Source organism: Euprymna scolopes, chromosome 27 (assembly GCF_053919585.1).
Source record: "Euprymna scolopes isolate OS-2025 chromosome 27, ASM5391958v1, whole genome shotgun sequence".
In the NCBI taxonomy this organism is placed as follows: domain Eukaryota; kingdom Metazoa; phylum Mollusca; class Cephalopoda; order Sepiida; family Sepiolidae; genus Euprymna; species Euprymna scolopes.
In genome coordinates this window covers 108,564,812-108,580,659 of record NC_136508.1, presented here as the reverse complement: position 1 = coordinate 108,580,659, position 15,848 = coordinate 108,564,812, and the positions used below count along the sequence as shown (strand labels likewise).

At 30.6% G+C, this 15,848-nt stretch overlaps 1 non-coding gene across 1 annotated transcript; it reads left to right on the top strand.

Annotated features, from left to right (window-relative positions):
- Window positions 1-2,434: 2,434 nt before the first annotated feature.
- On the top strand, window positions 2,435-2,569 carry LOC145249268 (U4 spliceosomal RNA). Its single transcript, XR_013863514.1, has one exon. It is a non-coding gene; the product is annotated as a U4 spliceosomal RNA (small nuclear RNA).
- The last annotated feature ends 13,279 nt before the right edge of the window (window positions 2,570-15,848 follow it).

Genomic DNA, 15,848 nt, shown 5'->3' with positions numbered 1-15,848 from the left:
CCTCCTTTTCAAGCTTCTTTGGAAGGGAGTAAAGCCGTATGTCCGCAGACAGGTCTGTATGCAGAAGCTTAGCGAGGGAGGCTTGGGGATGCCTGATCTGCAAAGTCACAAACATGCAGAAAGATTGGCGTTCCTGAGTCAGACACTGATGGAGGAAACACACTGGGTACCAGTCGTGGAACAAGCCTTTACACGGCTCATATTTGACCCTGCCGCTGAAGGTCGCAGAAAACCGGTGGGCGAACGGCGTTTCCTGACCGAAAGCTGAGCTGCCCTTAGGGCATTGCCGGGGTCCAGTGACCTTGCACGGCCTAGGAGGAGACTGTATGAGGAGTTAGTGGTGGGTACCGTGAAAGATCCGCTGGTGGAGTGGCTGCACCTGTCGAGGGGGGAAGTTCTCTCGCTGTGGAGTTGGGCGCCTGCCAGTAGCTACATCAATAATTCAGAGTACTCTATCACATGGAGGCTAGTCCAGGACGCACTGCCACTCTTCGGCCGACTAGCCAGGGATTGTAGGGATAGTGAATATTACTATCCCCCGTGCCCACGCTGCAACGATGAGGAGGAAGAGGAGACGAGGGAACATGCGTTCTTGCATTGCAGCGGGGGGGGGAGGGCGGAGTCTCTGGGAGTATGTCAGAGAGGTAACGGCTCGCATCAACCCCGAGCGGTCAGTGCCACTTGATTTGGCGTACATGGTCGACAATGTGGAGTCGCCGTTTATCAGGGAGAAACGGGTGGTGTTTCTTGTGATCCTAGCTGTAGCTAGGTTAGTGATGTGGGTTACACATCTGGGCATTGTCTATGAGGGGCGATCTGTTTCCGATCAGGATCTGGTTGTTTGTTTTAAGCATCAACTTAAAATAAAAATCAGATGTGATGGGGAAAAATTGCACCGCATAGACTTTGATAGGAGATGGGTGCACAGCACTAGCTTGTGCATCCAATAAGGCGCTAGGTATGAGCTCGTGTTCCTACACTAGTGTTATTTGTCCTGAGGTGCTGGGGTTTATTGTCATTTCCTCGGAACCCAGCCCTTATGGTTTAATACAAGGTTCACCTTGTAACATGAGGGGAGAAGTAGGATCTAGTTAGGCTGAGTAACCACCAAGAGTGAAAAGCATGTACTTTGGGCCTAGACTAAGGTGTATGTGTGTCGATCCGGTTCCTGTCGTCTTTTATTTTTTTCGATAGTTGGCACTAGGAGAGCTTCCAAAGATACACAGTCCACTTGTTTTGTTTTGTCCCCAACCTGTTTTTGCCCATTACGAATTTTATCTTGGAAGACGCCATCCATCCCAGTTGTCCCCATCCCCAAGTTATTTTCACACACAAAAGTGCTGTCCTTTAGGTCATCCACTCCTCACTAGGGAACGACCTGCTTGCTTTCACTTCTTCCGCCCCCTGGGGGAGAGGACCGGAAGACAGTGGGCGTTTCACATGACGGACCAGCTGTTAGCAAGGGAGGGTCCCCTTACTAACCCGCCCCCATAGGTATTTTTGTTTATTTGTTTTCTTTTTCTTTCTTTTTGGGTGTTTTCTAGTTTGCCCCCCTCCCCATCATCTCACCCCCATTATAAAAAAAATCCCTTGTTTTGTACATAATTAATTTTGTATTGTTTCTGTAAATATTCTTCTTTTTTTTACAGCGTAAGCTGGGGAGCTGTTATTTTAAGTAGGTCCTGGTAAGAATGTAGGCGGATGTGTATAGCATGATAGAAACGCTAGTGTAGGTTTTTTCAATAAATTACTTGCTTTCCAACACAAGTCTAGCTAAGACAATTAGTAAAGACCCGTTTTCTTCCCCCCCCCTCTACTGGCCTTATGCATAAGTTGTTTCGGACCCTATGTTACCCATCCCTATCTAATTTGTTTTTCAAATATCGTCCCTAGGTCCCCCATTCCCCACTAGGGAACGACCTGCTTGCTTTCGACCTTCGAGACCGGAAGACAGTGGGCGCTCCATATTTAGAAGTAGGCTAGGAGGATCCCTTACTAACCCGCCCCCATAGGCATTTTGTTTAGTTGTTTTCTTTTTCTTTCTTTTTGGGTGTATCTTAGCTTGCCCCCCTCCCCATCATCTCATCCCTCATTTAGTTTTAGTTTTATTTTAAAAAAAAAATCCTTTTGTTTGTACATATGATTTTGCTTTGTTTATATGTAAATATTTATCTTTTTTCCAGAATGTAGATAAAGCCGACTCATACGCTGGAGAGATTTTAAGTAGATAAACTCCATGGTAAGAATGAGGTATTATGGTGATAGTGTCTTAGTGTAGGGAAATTAAATAAAGTCTTCTCAAAGACCTAGAAATTAGATTAGAATGACCCTCCACCCCCACTCCCCCTACCGGCTCCATGCCTAAGTGTTTTGGACCCCAAATGAGGGCCTGGCAGTAGATAATGCCAGGTCCGGGGCCAAGCACTATATACTTAACTTTGCGCAGAGGCGGTACAATAGCCAATGAGGATTTTCCAAGGCGTTGTTATTGCTAGTTGAAAACTATTCCCAATACCCCGCGATGGCACCCAGTGCCAACCGCAATTTCTGGGCACCTTCAAGTAAAAGATTCGGATTAAAAATTGTTATAAAAATAAATACAATTTAGGCGCGCGGTATGATTATGATTATGTTGCCGCGTGAAAAATAAAAAACAATTCTCACGCAAATTCCGGCGTGGCCTTATATATTAAATCGACTCAAAACGAGCGGACGTAGTACAGAGCACCCCACGTGATGTGTCCGTCCAATGGGATTTCTCCAAGGACATTTTTCTAAACTTTTCTTCTTAAGCTCGCTGGGAGCTGGTCCAAATAGTATTTAAGCACACACAAACATCAAATCTCTCTCTCAACTGCATTCTCATTCGGATGTTCCACGTGTGTTACTATCACTCTTCCATTTTCACCGCTCCGCGCGCTTCATACAATTTCAAAGGCGAACATTACCTATTGCCTCTCTTACCATGTTTTAACATATGAACAGTTCAACAAAAAAAGACATTCTCCTTTTTTTATACGAACACTTAAAAAGGACTTCTGAACTCATTATAAAGAGAATTATATTTTATTTGTTAATGGTTGGTTTCGGTGAATAAACCTCCGTTTGTTTTGCATGTAAGTCTTCTTTTTATTTTTATTTATTTGTGGAGGAAGTTAGTTCCTAAAAAGGCCTGACGACCCCCATAAGTTGGTGACCCGACTTAGAACATTACATGCACAACGGAATCTCCTTACAAGCTACACGCGGTTTCCTAAACTACTTGCTATATCATGCGTGCGGTAACACTCAAAGGAAGTAAAAAGATGACACAAATCTCAAGGGATGATACAAGCCGTCAAACAAAGTGTGGATCTCAGTACAATATAGCAACAAATTAACGAGTTATGCCGATAGTCGCTATAAAATCGAAAATTAAACAAATCATGACTCAGCGTCAAAACAGCACTTTTGCTCATCAGGCATCCCCCAACAATTAGTTGGTGATAAATAACGTGTACTGAACACACACAGCTACAATTCAGCCGATCCAAACGTGAACACGAGCATGTAAAAATGATCTACCACAATCTCGAACTTCACTCGGCAGTTTAACAGACCTCAGAAACACAGACCCTAGCAAAAGCAACATTTTTTTTTTTTCGATCATGATTTCAAGCTTCGTGTACTCGAAACAAGTCAACCGACAGTTTAAAGGCTTTAAAATCACTTTCAAACGAAAAGCAGAAAAATGGAACCTCCCCGTGCTGAAACACCTCTGGCTACATTAACGCTAAATATACCAGCTTTTAATCCCACCAATATAAAGACATGGTTTATCCAGATCCAGGCCCTTTTCGACGCAAAACGGATTATGTCTCAGCGAACCAAGTATTGTTATTTGGTTGAAAAACTCCCGGCAGACGTCGTCGAAGAGGTGACTGATTTATTGGAGAACGTACCAGAAAATAATCCATACGATAAACTTAAGGAGGCCATTTTGAGATGGACTAGCTTATCAAACGAGACAATGTTACGCAATCTCTTCACCCAAGTAGAATTGGGAGATCGCACACCGTCGCAACTTTTACGATACATGCGATCATTGCTAGGGGACAAAAAAATGTCCGAAAATGTAATGAGAAGTTTGTGGCTGGATAAACTCCCAGACACAACAGTACAAATTCTGGCACCCACGATGGAAGAGACAAGCACTGAAAAGCTCGCCGACATGGCAGACCGAATTCATGAAAATCTGAGGAACCGCAAAGTAAACTCAGCACAAGCACAGCCAAAACAGACGAGAGACGACGAAATAGTCAGACTAAAAACTACGGTCGAAAATCTCACTCGTCAATTGCAGGAATTAAGGCAAATAAACCGTCGTTACTCATTTAATAAACGACCTAACTACCGAAAACAAAGTTTTAGTAGAGGTCGAAGCAACACACGAGATCGAGCGAACAAAATCTGTTTTTACCACTAAAAATTCGGCACAGAAGCGAGGCGTTGCACTTATCCTTGTTCTTTTAAAAACAAGAATCAGGGAAACGATCATTTCAGCCAGTAGTGACGACAACTGTCGCTGGATTTGCCACTAAATGTCGTCTATTTTTTATTCGTGACAGTAATCACGGATATAACTTCTTAATAGACACTGGAGCCGAAATAAGCGTGATACCACCGCTACGTAAACAGAAAGTACTCCACAGCCTTACCACCTCCAGGCAGCTAATGGCACACAAATACCGACATACGGTGAAAAGTACTTAAGCGTTCTCATTCAGACGTTCCACGCGTGTTACTATCACTCTTCCATTTTTACCGCTCCGCGCACTTCATACAATTTCACAGGCGAACATTACCTATTGCCTCTCTTAACATGTTTTAAGATATGGACAGTTCAACAAAAAAAGACATTCTCCTTTTTTTATACGAACACTTAAAAAGGACTTCTGAACTCATTATAAAGAGAATTATATTTTATTTGTTAATGGTTGGTTTCGGTGAATAAACCTCCGTTTGTTTTGCATGTAAGTCTTCTTTTTATTTTTATTTATTTGTGGCTTGACGACCGCCACAAGTACTACTTTTCGATGTTATTCTTTTTTCATGTGTCATTTTGTCTTTTTTTTTTGTCATTTTATTTTTTTCGTTTTATGTCGTTTTTATTGTAACCTTTTTTTCATTTAATATAATTTTTATTGTACCCTTTTTTTCATTTAATATAATTTTTATTGTACCCTTTTTTTCATTTAATATAATTTTTATTGTACCCTTTTTTTATTTAATATAATTTTTATTGTACCCTTTTTCATTTAATATAATTTTTATTGTACCCTTTTTTAAATTTAATATAATTTTTATTGTACCCTTTTTTTCATTTAATATAATTTTTATTGTACCCTTTTTTTCATTTAATATAATTTTTATTGTAACCTTTTTTTTATTTAATATAATTTTTATTGTACCCTTTTTTTCATTTAATATAATTTTTATTGTACCCTTTTTTTCATTTAATATAATTTTTATTGTACCCTTTTTCATTTAATATAATTTTTATTGTACCCTTTTTCATTTAATATAATTTTTATTGTACCCTTTTTTTTATTTAATATAATTTTTATTGTACCCTTTTTTTCATTTAATATAATTTTTATTGTACCCTTTTTTTCATTTAATATAATTTTTATTGTACCCTTTTTTTCATTTAATATAATTTTTATTGTACCCTTTTTTATTTAATATAATTTTTATTGTACCCTTTTTTTTATTTAATATAATTTTTATTGTACCTTTTTTCATTTAATATAATTTTTATTGTACCCTTTTTCATTTAATATAATTTTTATTGTACCCTTTTTTTCATTTAATATAATTTTTATTGTACCCTTTTTTTCATTTAATATAATTTTTATTCTACCCTTTTTTTCATTTAATATAATTTTTATTGTACCCTTTTTTTTATTTAATATAATTTTTATTGTACCCTTTTTTTATTTAATATAATTTTTATTGTACCCTTTTTTTCATTTAATATAATTTTTATTGTAACTTTTTTTTATTTAATATAATTTTTATTGTACCCTTTTTTTATTTAATATAATTTTTATTGTACCCTTTTTCATTTAATATAATTTTTATTGTACCCTTTTTTTCATTTAATATAATTTTAATTGTACCCTTTTTTTCATTTAATATAATTTTTATTGTACCCTTTTTTTCATTTAATATAATTTTTATTGTAACCTTTTTTTTATTTAATATAATTTTTATTGTACCCTTTTTTTATTTAATATAATTTTTATTGTACCCTTTTTCATTTAATATAATTTTTATTGTACCCTTTTTTTCATTTAATATAATTTTTATTGTACCCTTTTTTTTTCATTTAATATAATTTTTATTGTACCCTTTTTTTCATTTAATATAATTTTTATTGTACCCTTTTTCATTTAATATAATTTTTATTGTACCCTTTTTTTCATTTAATATAATTTTTATTGTACCCTTTTTTTCATTTAATATAATTTTTATTGTACCCTTTTTTTCATTTAATATAATTTTTATTGTAACCTTTTTTTTATTTAATATAATTTTTATTGTACCCTTTTTTTCATTTAATATAATTTTTATTGTACCCTTTTTTTCATTTAATATAATTTTTATTGTACCCTTTTTCATTTAATAGAATTTTTATTGTACCCTTTTTCATTTAATATAATTTTTATTGTACCCTTTTTCATTTAATATAATTTTAATTGTACCCTTTTTTTTATTTAATATAATTTTTATTGTACCCTTTTTTTCATTTAATATAATTTTTATTGTACCCTTTTTTTCATTTAATATAATTTTTATTGTACCCTTTTTTTATTTAATATAATTTTTATTGTACCCTTTTTCATTTAATATAATTTTTATTGTACCCTTTTTTTCATTTAATATAATTTTTATTGTACCCTTTTTTTCATTTAATATAATTTTTATTGTACACTTTTTTTATTTAATATAATTTTTATTGTACACTTTTTTTATTTAATATAATTTTTATTGTACCCTTTTTTATTTAATATAATTTTTATTGTACCCTTTTTTTCATTTAATATAATTTTTATTGTACCCTTTTTTTATTTAATATAATTTTTATTGTACCCTTTTTCATTTAATATAATTTTTATTGTACCCTTTTTTTCATTTAATATAATTTTTATTGTACCCTTTTTTTCATTTAATATAATTTTTATTGTACCCTTTTTTTCATTTAATATAATTTTTATTGTAACCTTTTTTTCATTTAATATAATTTTTATTGTACCCTTTTTCATTTAATATAATTTTTATTGTACCCTTTTTTTCATTTAATATAATTTTTATTGTAACCTTTTTTTCATTTAATATAATTTTTATTGTACCCTTTTTTTCATTTAATATAATTTTTATTGTACCCTGTTTTTATTTAATATAATTTTTATTGTACCCTTTTTTTCATTTAATATAATTTTTATTGTACCCTTTTTTTATTTAATATAATTTTTATTGTACCCTTTTTTTATTTAATATAATTTTTATTGTACCCTTTTTTCATTTAATATAATTTTTATTGTACCCTTTTTTCATTTAATATAATTTTTATTGTACCCTTTTTTTCATTTAATATAATTTTTATTGTACCCTTTTTTTCATTTAATATAATTTTTATTGTACCCTTTTTTTCATTTAATATAATTTTTATTGTACCCTTTTTTTCATTTAATATAATTTTTTTGTACCCTTTTTTCATTTAATATAATTTTTATTGTACCCTTTTTTTTATTTAATATAATTTTTATTGTACCCTTTCTTTCATTTAATATAATTTTTATTGTACCCTTTTTTCATTTAATATAATTTTTATTGTACCCTTTTTTTTCATTTAATATAATTTTTTTTGTACCCTTTTTCATTTAATATAATTTTTATTGTACCCTTTTTTCATTTAATATAATTTTTTTTGTACCTTTTTTTCATTTAATATAATTTTTATTGTACCCTTTTTTCATTTAATATAATTTTTATTGTACCCTTTTTTCATTTAATATAATTTTTATTGTACCCTTTTTTTCATTTAATATAATGTTTATTGTACCCTTTTTTTCATTTAATATAATTTTTATTGTACCCTTTTTTTCATTTAATATAATTTTTATTGTACCCTTTGTTCATTTAATATAATTTTTATTGTACCCTTTTTTTCATTTAATATAATTTTTTTTGTACATTTTTTTCATTTAATATAATTTTTATTGTACCCTTTTTTCATTTAATATAATTTTTATTGTACCCTTTTTTCATTTAATATAATTTTTATTGTACCCTTTTTTTCATTTAATATAATTTTTATTGTACCCTTTTTTTCATTTAATATAATTTTTAGTGTACCCTTTTTTCATTTAATATAATTTTTATTGTACCCTTTTTCATTTAATCTAATTTTTGTTGTACCCTTTTTCATTTAATATAATTTTTATTCTACCCTTTTTCATTTAATATAATTTTTATTCTACCCTTTTTCATTTAATATAATTTTTATTGTACCCTTTTTTTCATTTAATATAATTTTTATTGTACCCTTTTTTCATTTAATATAATTTTTATTGTACCCTTTTTTCATTTAATATAATTTTTATTGTACCCTTTTTTTCATTTAATATAATTTTTATTGTACCCTTTTTCATTTAATATAATTTTTATTGTACCCTTTTTTCATTTAATATAATTTTTATTGTACCCTTTTTCATTTAATATAATTTTTATTGTACCCTTTTTTTCATTTAATATAATTTTTATTGTACCCTTTTTTTCATTTAATATAATTTTTATTGTACCCTTTTTTTCATTTAATATAATTTTTATTGTACCCTTTTTTCATTTAATATAATTTTTATTGTACCCTTTTTTTCATTTAATATAATTTTTATTGTACCCTTTTTCATTTAATATAATTTTTATTGTACCCTTTTTTCATTTAATATAATTTTTATTCTACCCTTTTTCATTTAATATAATTTTTATTGTACCCTTTTTTTCATTTAATATAATTTTTATTGTACCCTTTTTTTTTATTTAATATAATTTTTATTGTACCCTTTTTTCATTTAATATAATTTTTATTGTACCCTTTTTCATTTAATATAATTTTTATTGTACCCTTTTTCATTTAATATAATTTTTATTGTACCCTTTTTTTCATGTAATATAATTTTTATTGTACCCTTTTTTTCATTTAATATAATTTTTATTGTACCCTTTTTTTCATTTAATATAATTTTTATTGTACCCTTTTTTATTTAATATAATTTTTATTGTACCCTTTTTTCATTTAATATAATTTTTATTGTACCCTTTTTTCATTTAATATAATTTTTATTGAACCCTTTTTCATTTAATATAATTTTTATTGTACCCTTTTTTCATTTAATATAATTTTTATTGTACCCTTTTTTTCATTTAATATAATTTTTATTGTACCCTTTTTCATTTAATATAATTTTTATTGTACCCTTTTTTTTATTTAATATAATTTTTATTGTACCCTTTTTTTCATTTAATATAATTTTTATTGTACCCTTTTTCATTTAATATAATTTTTATTGTACCCTTTTTTCATTTAATATAATTTTTATTGTACCCTTTTTTTCATTTAATATAATTTTTATTGTACCCTTTTTCATTTAATATAATTTTTATTGTACCCTTTTTTTTTTTAATATAATTTTTATTGTACCCTTTTTTTCATTTAATATAATTTTTATTGTACCCTTTTTCATTTAATATAATGTTTATTGTACCCTTTTTTTATTTAATATAATTTTTATTGTACCCTTTTTTTATTTAATATAATTTTTATTGTACCCTTTTTTTCATTTAATATAATTTTTATTGTACCCTTTTTTTATTTAATATAATTTTTATTGTACCCTTTTTTTATTTAATATAATTTTTATTGTACCCTTTTTTTCATTTAATATAATTTTTATTGTACCCTTTTTTTATTTAATATAATTTTTATTGTACCCTTTTTTCATTTAATATAATTTTTATTGTACCCTTTTTTTCATTTAATATAATTTTTATTGTACCCTCTCTCCTCCCATGCATTAACACCTTCTTTGATAGAGAAGGAGTTTAATGTTGTAAAATGATGCACCAGCTCCCGGGTGTGAATATGGTCGAGAATAGAAAAGGACACAAAAAATGGCCGTGTAACTTGCTCAAACGCTTTTTAATATATTGTTTCAGGGGCAGGTAACTCTTCTGGGAGTTATGTCCCTTTAATTGCAAATATTGGTCACTGGATATACGAGAAGAGAGATGGACTGAACACGATAAACACTACACATTGTCTCCCTGTAAATACGTTAATAAACTTTCCTTCTTTTATTTAAATCCACAGTACATATTTATCTCTTTATTTCATTCTTGATAAAATAGGGATACTATATTATCGCCACCACAGGATATATTAGATTTTTTCTAAAGATTAAATTGAATAAAGTTTGTTTTTTTTTTTTACAAAAATCTTTATACATTAATCTAGTGAAGAAAATAATTACACATAAAAATTATTTTGATTTGTTTTTGAAAGAGCATTATAGCAAAGTAAAAGTTGGTATTTTTTTCGGTACTTTTACAGTTTAGCCAAGACATTAAAAAATGAAAATATAAAAAAAAAAAAAGGTCAAATTTACGTATTTGTTTTGGATTGAAGATCTCCGAATGTTTTTTTATTTAATTTGATCGAGTAGATTTTTTTTTTTTTTGGTTTTTTTTTACAGCGGAAAATTTTTTTAATGTCTTGCCTAAACTGTACAAGTACCTTTTTTTTTTCGTTATTACATTAAAAATAATAAATTATATTAATACGTATGCACGCAGTTTATATACCCGTTTTCCTTCTGTCGTCACAAATATTATTTTTAAAAGCATATTTTATATCGTTTACATTAATTATCAGCGTGGTTGTTACTTGTTCGCCTAAAATAACCGTCCTACCAAAGCTAAGAAATATGCTATATTATCGACAACCTCGACGACGGTTTTCGGGTATGCTGACAAAGTTGTTGGTGTCTAATTCGAAAGCCATTCTTAACATGGGAAGGTTAGGGGTGTTTATTCCGAGGACCGTTCTTAACATGGGGAGGTTGGCGTGCTTAAACATGGGGAGGTTGGCGTGCTTATTCGTTGTAAGTATACCCGAAAACAGTAGTAAGAGAAATGCTTCATAAAGTTTTTTTTTTTACCTGTTCGAACCTGGTAATCACTAAAAGGGACTTTTAAATGTAAAATATAATCACATAATTATTGAAAATGTGATTGAAATTTAATTTTTATTAACCATATTCTTTAACAAATTAAAAACTATCCAAGATGAAGTTTTACAATGATTAAGTATGTTTCATTGATATTTGTAGTGTTTAATGAAGAAATTAACAAATGAAAATAGCGAAAAAGGTTATATTGCACGTATCCGTTTTGGACTGAAGTTCTCTATAAAATCACTTATTTGATAGAGTAGTTATTTATTTATTTATTTATTTATTTATTTATTTTACAGCGGAAAAACATGTTAATATGACAGCGCACTGCAGATGGCCGTGCTTGGACTTTTAGAACACGCCACGGGGAGATAACTCAGTCTAAACCACCGACACCGCCCTTCCCATCTTAAATAATAGCTTTTCTTCTTAAAAATCGAAACATGACTACCTTTTGATTGATATCATAACAAATTGTTTTTTTTTCGCTGTAAAAAAAAAATGAATAAATAAAACTACTTGATCAAATTAAGTAAAAAAATTTCTAGAGAACTTCATTCCATAATGGATACGTACAATATAAACTGTTTTGTCGATATTTTCATTTTTAATGTCTTTATTAAACTATACAAGTACCCATTTTATTTTATAGTTTAAAATGAAAAAAAACATTGAGAAATAAAAATGAAATTTTGTGTACTTATGTATTTTTGGTGCCGTGCTGAAATAATAACGTTATTGTTTTGATAAACCATTCTTAATATGAGGAGGTGAGGGTGAGGGTGTTACTGTTGTGTAACTAATTCATGCTTCCACCTTAAAACTTTATATAATAAAAAAACGATATTGTGAAACTTGAATTTAAATTGAAAAAAAAAAAACGATATAAAGCAGTACTATCTGTCATCATATGCATCCGAGAAAAATATCTATTATAAAATTAAACCAAAATTTGGTGCTTATGAATTTTTGGTACCGCGCTATTTTTAAATAGTTTTTCAGGTTTACAATATCTTTTTCTTTTTTAATCGTAAGGTGGAAGCACAGAATAGTTACAAAACACTCTCCCCATGTTAAGAATGGTTTTCAATGAAAAAATACATAAGTACCGAAAATTTTATTTTTGTTGTTCAATATTTTTAATTTTCAATTATAAAATAAAACACATTTAATCATTTTTTAATCTCCATCGTGAATTAAAAAAAAAATTGTTGGATAACCTTTACGGAGATGGTCCCAACGTCCGCCTCGTTCTGAGTTCGGGGAGAGGCCGTCTGACGTAGGCGGTGTCGAGGCAGAAAGTTCAAATAATTAGAATTTTTATTTGTTTATTTTAAACAGTTCAAATAATTAGAATTTAAAAAATAAACAGTTCAAATAATTAGAATTTTTGATAATTCAACAGTTCAAATAATTGAAATGTTACAAAATAAACAGTTCAAATAATTAGAATTTTACAAAATAAACAGTTCAAATAATTGAAATTTTACAAAATAAACAGTTCAAATAATTAGAATTTTACAAAATAAACAGTTCAAATAATTAGAATTTTTTATAATTCAACAGTTCAAATAATTGAAATGTTGCAAAATAAACAGTTCAAATAATTAGAATTTTACAAAATAAACAAGTCAAATAATTAGAATTTTACAAAATAAACAAGTCAAATAATTAGAATTTTACAAAATAAACAAGTCCAATAATTAGAATTGTTGGTAATTCAACAGTTCAAATAATTAGAATAAAAAAAAAAAAACTTCTTTATCGAAATGTGCCTTTCTTTATGTGAAGAAGGGCACCTCCAACAATAATTTCTGCCCCTTTTTACTTCTGTCATTTGTCTTTGACAAATGGCGCACATAGGTCCTTCTTTTCGCAAAATATTATTTTCTCGCAAAAATTTTTTTCGCCTCATTGCAGGAACTCCAAAATTGGCTCATGCTTGCCAAATCCATGCTGAAGGGGTTTTAGGGTTAGGGTAATTTTCTGCCTCGACACCGCCTACGTCAGATGGCGTCTCCCCGAACTCAGAACGAGGCGGACGTCGGGGCCATCTCCGTAAAAGATAACCAAATTGTTAAACAACGTGGTTAATTTAAATCAAATTTTAATCACATGATCACATTTTCAATAATTATCTTTTTATGTTAATAAATGAGACACACACACACACACACACACACACACACACACACACAAAAGAAATGAAGACATTAAAAAATGAAAATAGCGAAAAAGGTTATATTGCACGTATCCGTTTTGGATTGAAGTTCTATAAAAAAATCTTCATCGTGAATTCTTTTTATTAAATTGTTAAACAACATATTTAATTTAAATTAAATTTTAATCACATGATCACATTTTCAATAATTACGTGATTATATTTTACCCATTTTAAACTTTGTAAAACATGTAAACAAACTTCTGCTCGATACCGGTGTTGACCTTTAAGAGTCCCTTTTAGTGAGTCTATGGTTCGAGGCTATTTGTACAACGAAACGATTATTCTGCCTACAGCTTTCATCTTGGATGTTAACAGTAGTTTGACTAATCCAATTAATAATGAAATAATCAATCTTCCAAAAAATAAATAAATAAACCTGCTTTTTAAAGCTTCACGTATCTTTTTTTATGTTAAAAAATCTTCATCGTGAATTTTTTTTATTAAATTGTTAAACAACATGGTTAATTTAAATTAAATTTTAATCACATTGTAGGGGAATAAATAAGAGCACCGGATTACCGGTGTAGGGTAAGGAGTGGGGTCCCTTGAAAAAACAAGAGGAGAGTCCGTACACATGAGGCACGGACGCAAAAAGTTCTTCTCCTAAAAGACAATGTTGGACAGGCAGAGTACAACTCTAGAATACAGTCCTCACTCCTCCCGTAAACCCCACTATTGAAGTGAGTAATCTTTTTACCTTAATGTTCTGAATTACAGTGTTGTCATGTTTTCATGTTTGTTAATAAATTCTTGTCGTTTATACTTGTTGTACGTTTAGTAATTATTAAAGCTGGTCGGTAGTTTTGGGACTTGGAAGAACCTAAATCCGTACCAACAGTGGTGACCCCAACTAGCAACATAGAATGCGCAAAGCAACGTTTTTTTTATGTTTTAATAACAAAAGGAAAATGCGTAAAATTAAAGTTTATTTTTAAATAAAAATAATCCATAACATGAATCCCGGCGTCAGAGTAGTTAAAAATAAATAAACAAGACATTTACGTACGTAAGTTAAAAATAAAAAAATAATGACTAGTTACGTTTTTGTGCCGAGATTTATTTTATACAAGTATCGTTACCCTTTCATCGGGATATTCACATTTTTCTCGCACAACAAATATGGCCGACCGCGTCTTCTTCAATTTGCACGCGGCGCCAGTCTCGTGATTGGCTGATGTGAACAATACGTCACACTTTGTCTTCCTCTTGCTCTGTCCCTACTAATTACTACTATACGGTGTCATCTAGCTAACTGTCGCTATAAATAAATAAATAAGATAAAAAGAAATAATAATAATAATAATAAAAAAAATCATAAATAAATGTGAAATGGCGTCGCCCACATTCAGTCTGATTCCAACGGATGTACGGAATGACCCTGCTTTGTTTTTCGCACAGCTAGATTTATATTTTCGGCAGAAAACGATATCAGGGCAGATTGAAAAGTTTTGCCATGTGGCAACTATATTACCACAGGATGTTATCGTCGAGGTGAGAGACCTAATTATATCTCCTCCCATGGAGAAACCATATGACACCCTACGAGAAAGAGTGACAACTGCTATGTCAGTTTCAGCACACAGGCGAATCTCACAATTATTAGAACAGGAAACGATGGGGGATAGCATGCCGTCACAGTTTCTAAAGCGCCTGCAGAAGTTGGCTGAAGGGACAATGGACAATAATATTGTCAAACACATCTTCCTACAGCGCATACCAACCGAGTATAAGGTGGTAATAGCTGCACAAGATGAATCTATGCCAGTGGAACGAGTGGCTGAGATAGCCGACCATATTGCCGATATAATGTCGACACGGTCGTCAACGGTGGCTGGCGTTCAGACATCGGAGAAAGACGAGCTACTCTCCAAACTAATGGAGGGACAGACCAGATTGGAAGCTCGCATGAACAAAATGGTGGAGGACATCGCGAGACTTACCCTCGAGAATAAGCAAAGGCGGGGGGGGGGCGCAGCCACTCCAGAGAACGGAGGCAGGATAGGACCATTTGCTGGAAGCACAAGAGATTTGGGGAGAAGGCAAATTCCTGTATCCCACCATGTAGTTACAAGAGTTCGGGAAAAGCTTAAACCGACAGAAGAATGCGGCATCAACTGTCGGTGCATCTCGTTCAGGCCGCCTATTGTATGTGGTGGACAAAAACTCAGGTACGTCCTTTTTGGTGGACAGCGGGGCACAGGTGTCTCTCATTCCTGCGACTGCAGCCGACAAGAAATCCCCTCCCTGTAAATTCACACTACGAGCTGTGAATGGCTCGTTAATACACACATATGGGGAGAAGTGTATGGACCTTAATTTAGGCCTGTATAGAACATTTACCCACATTT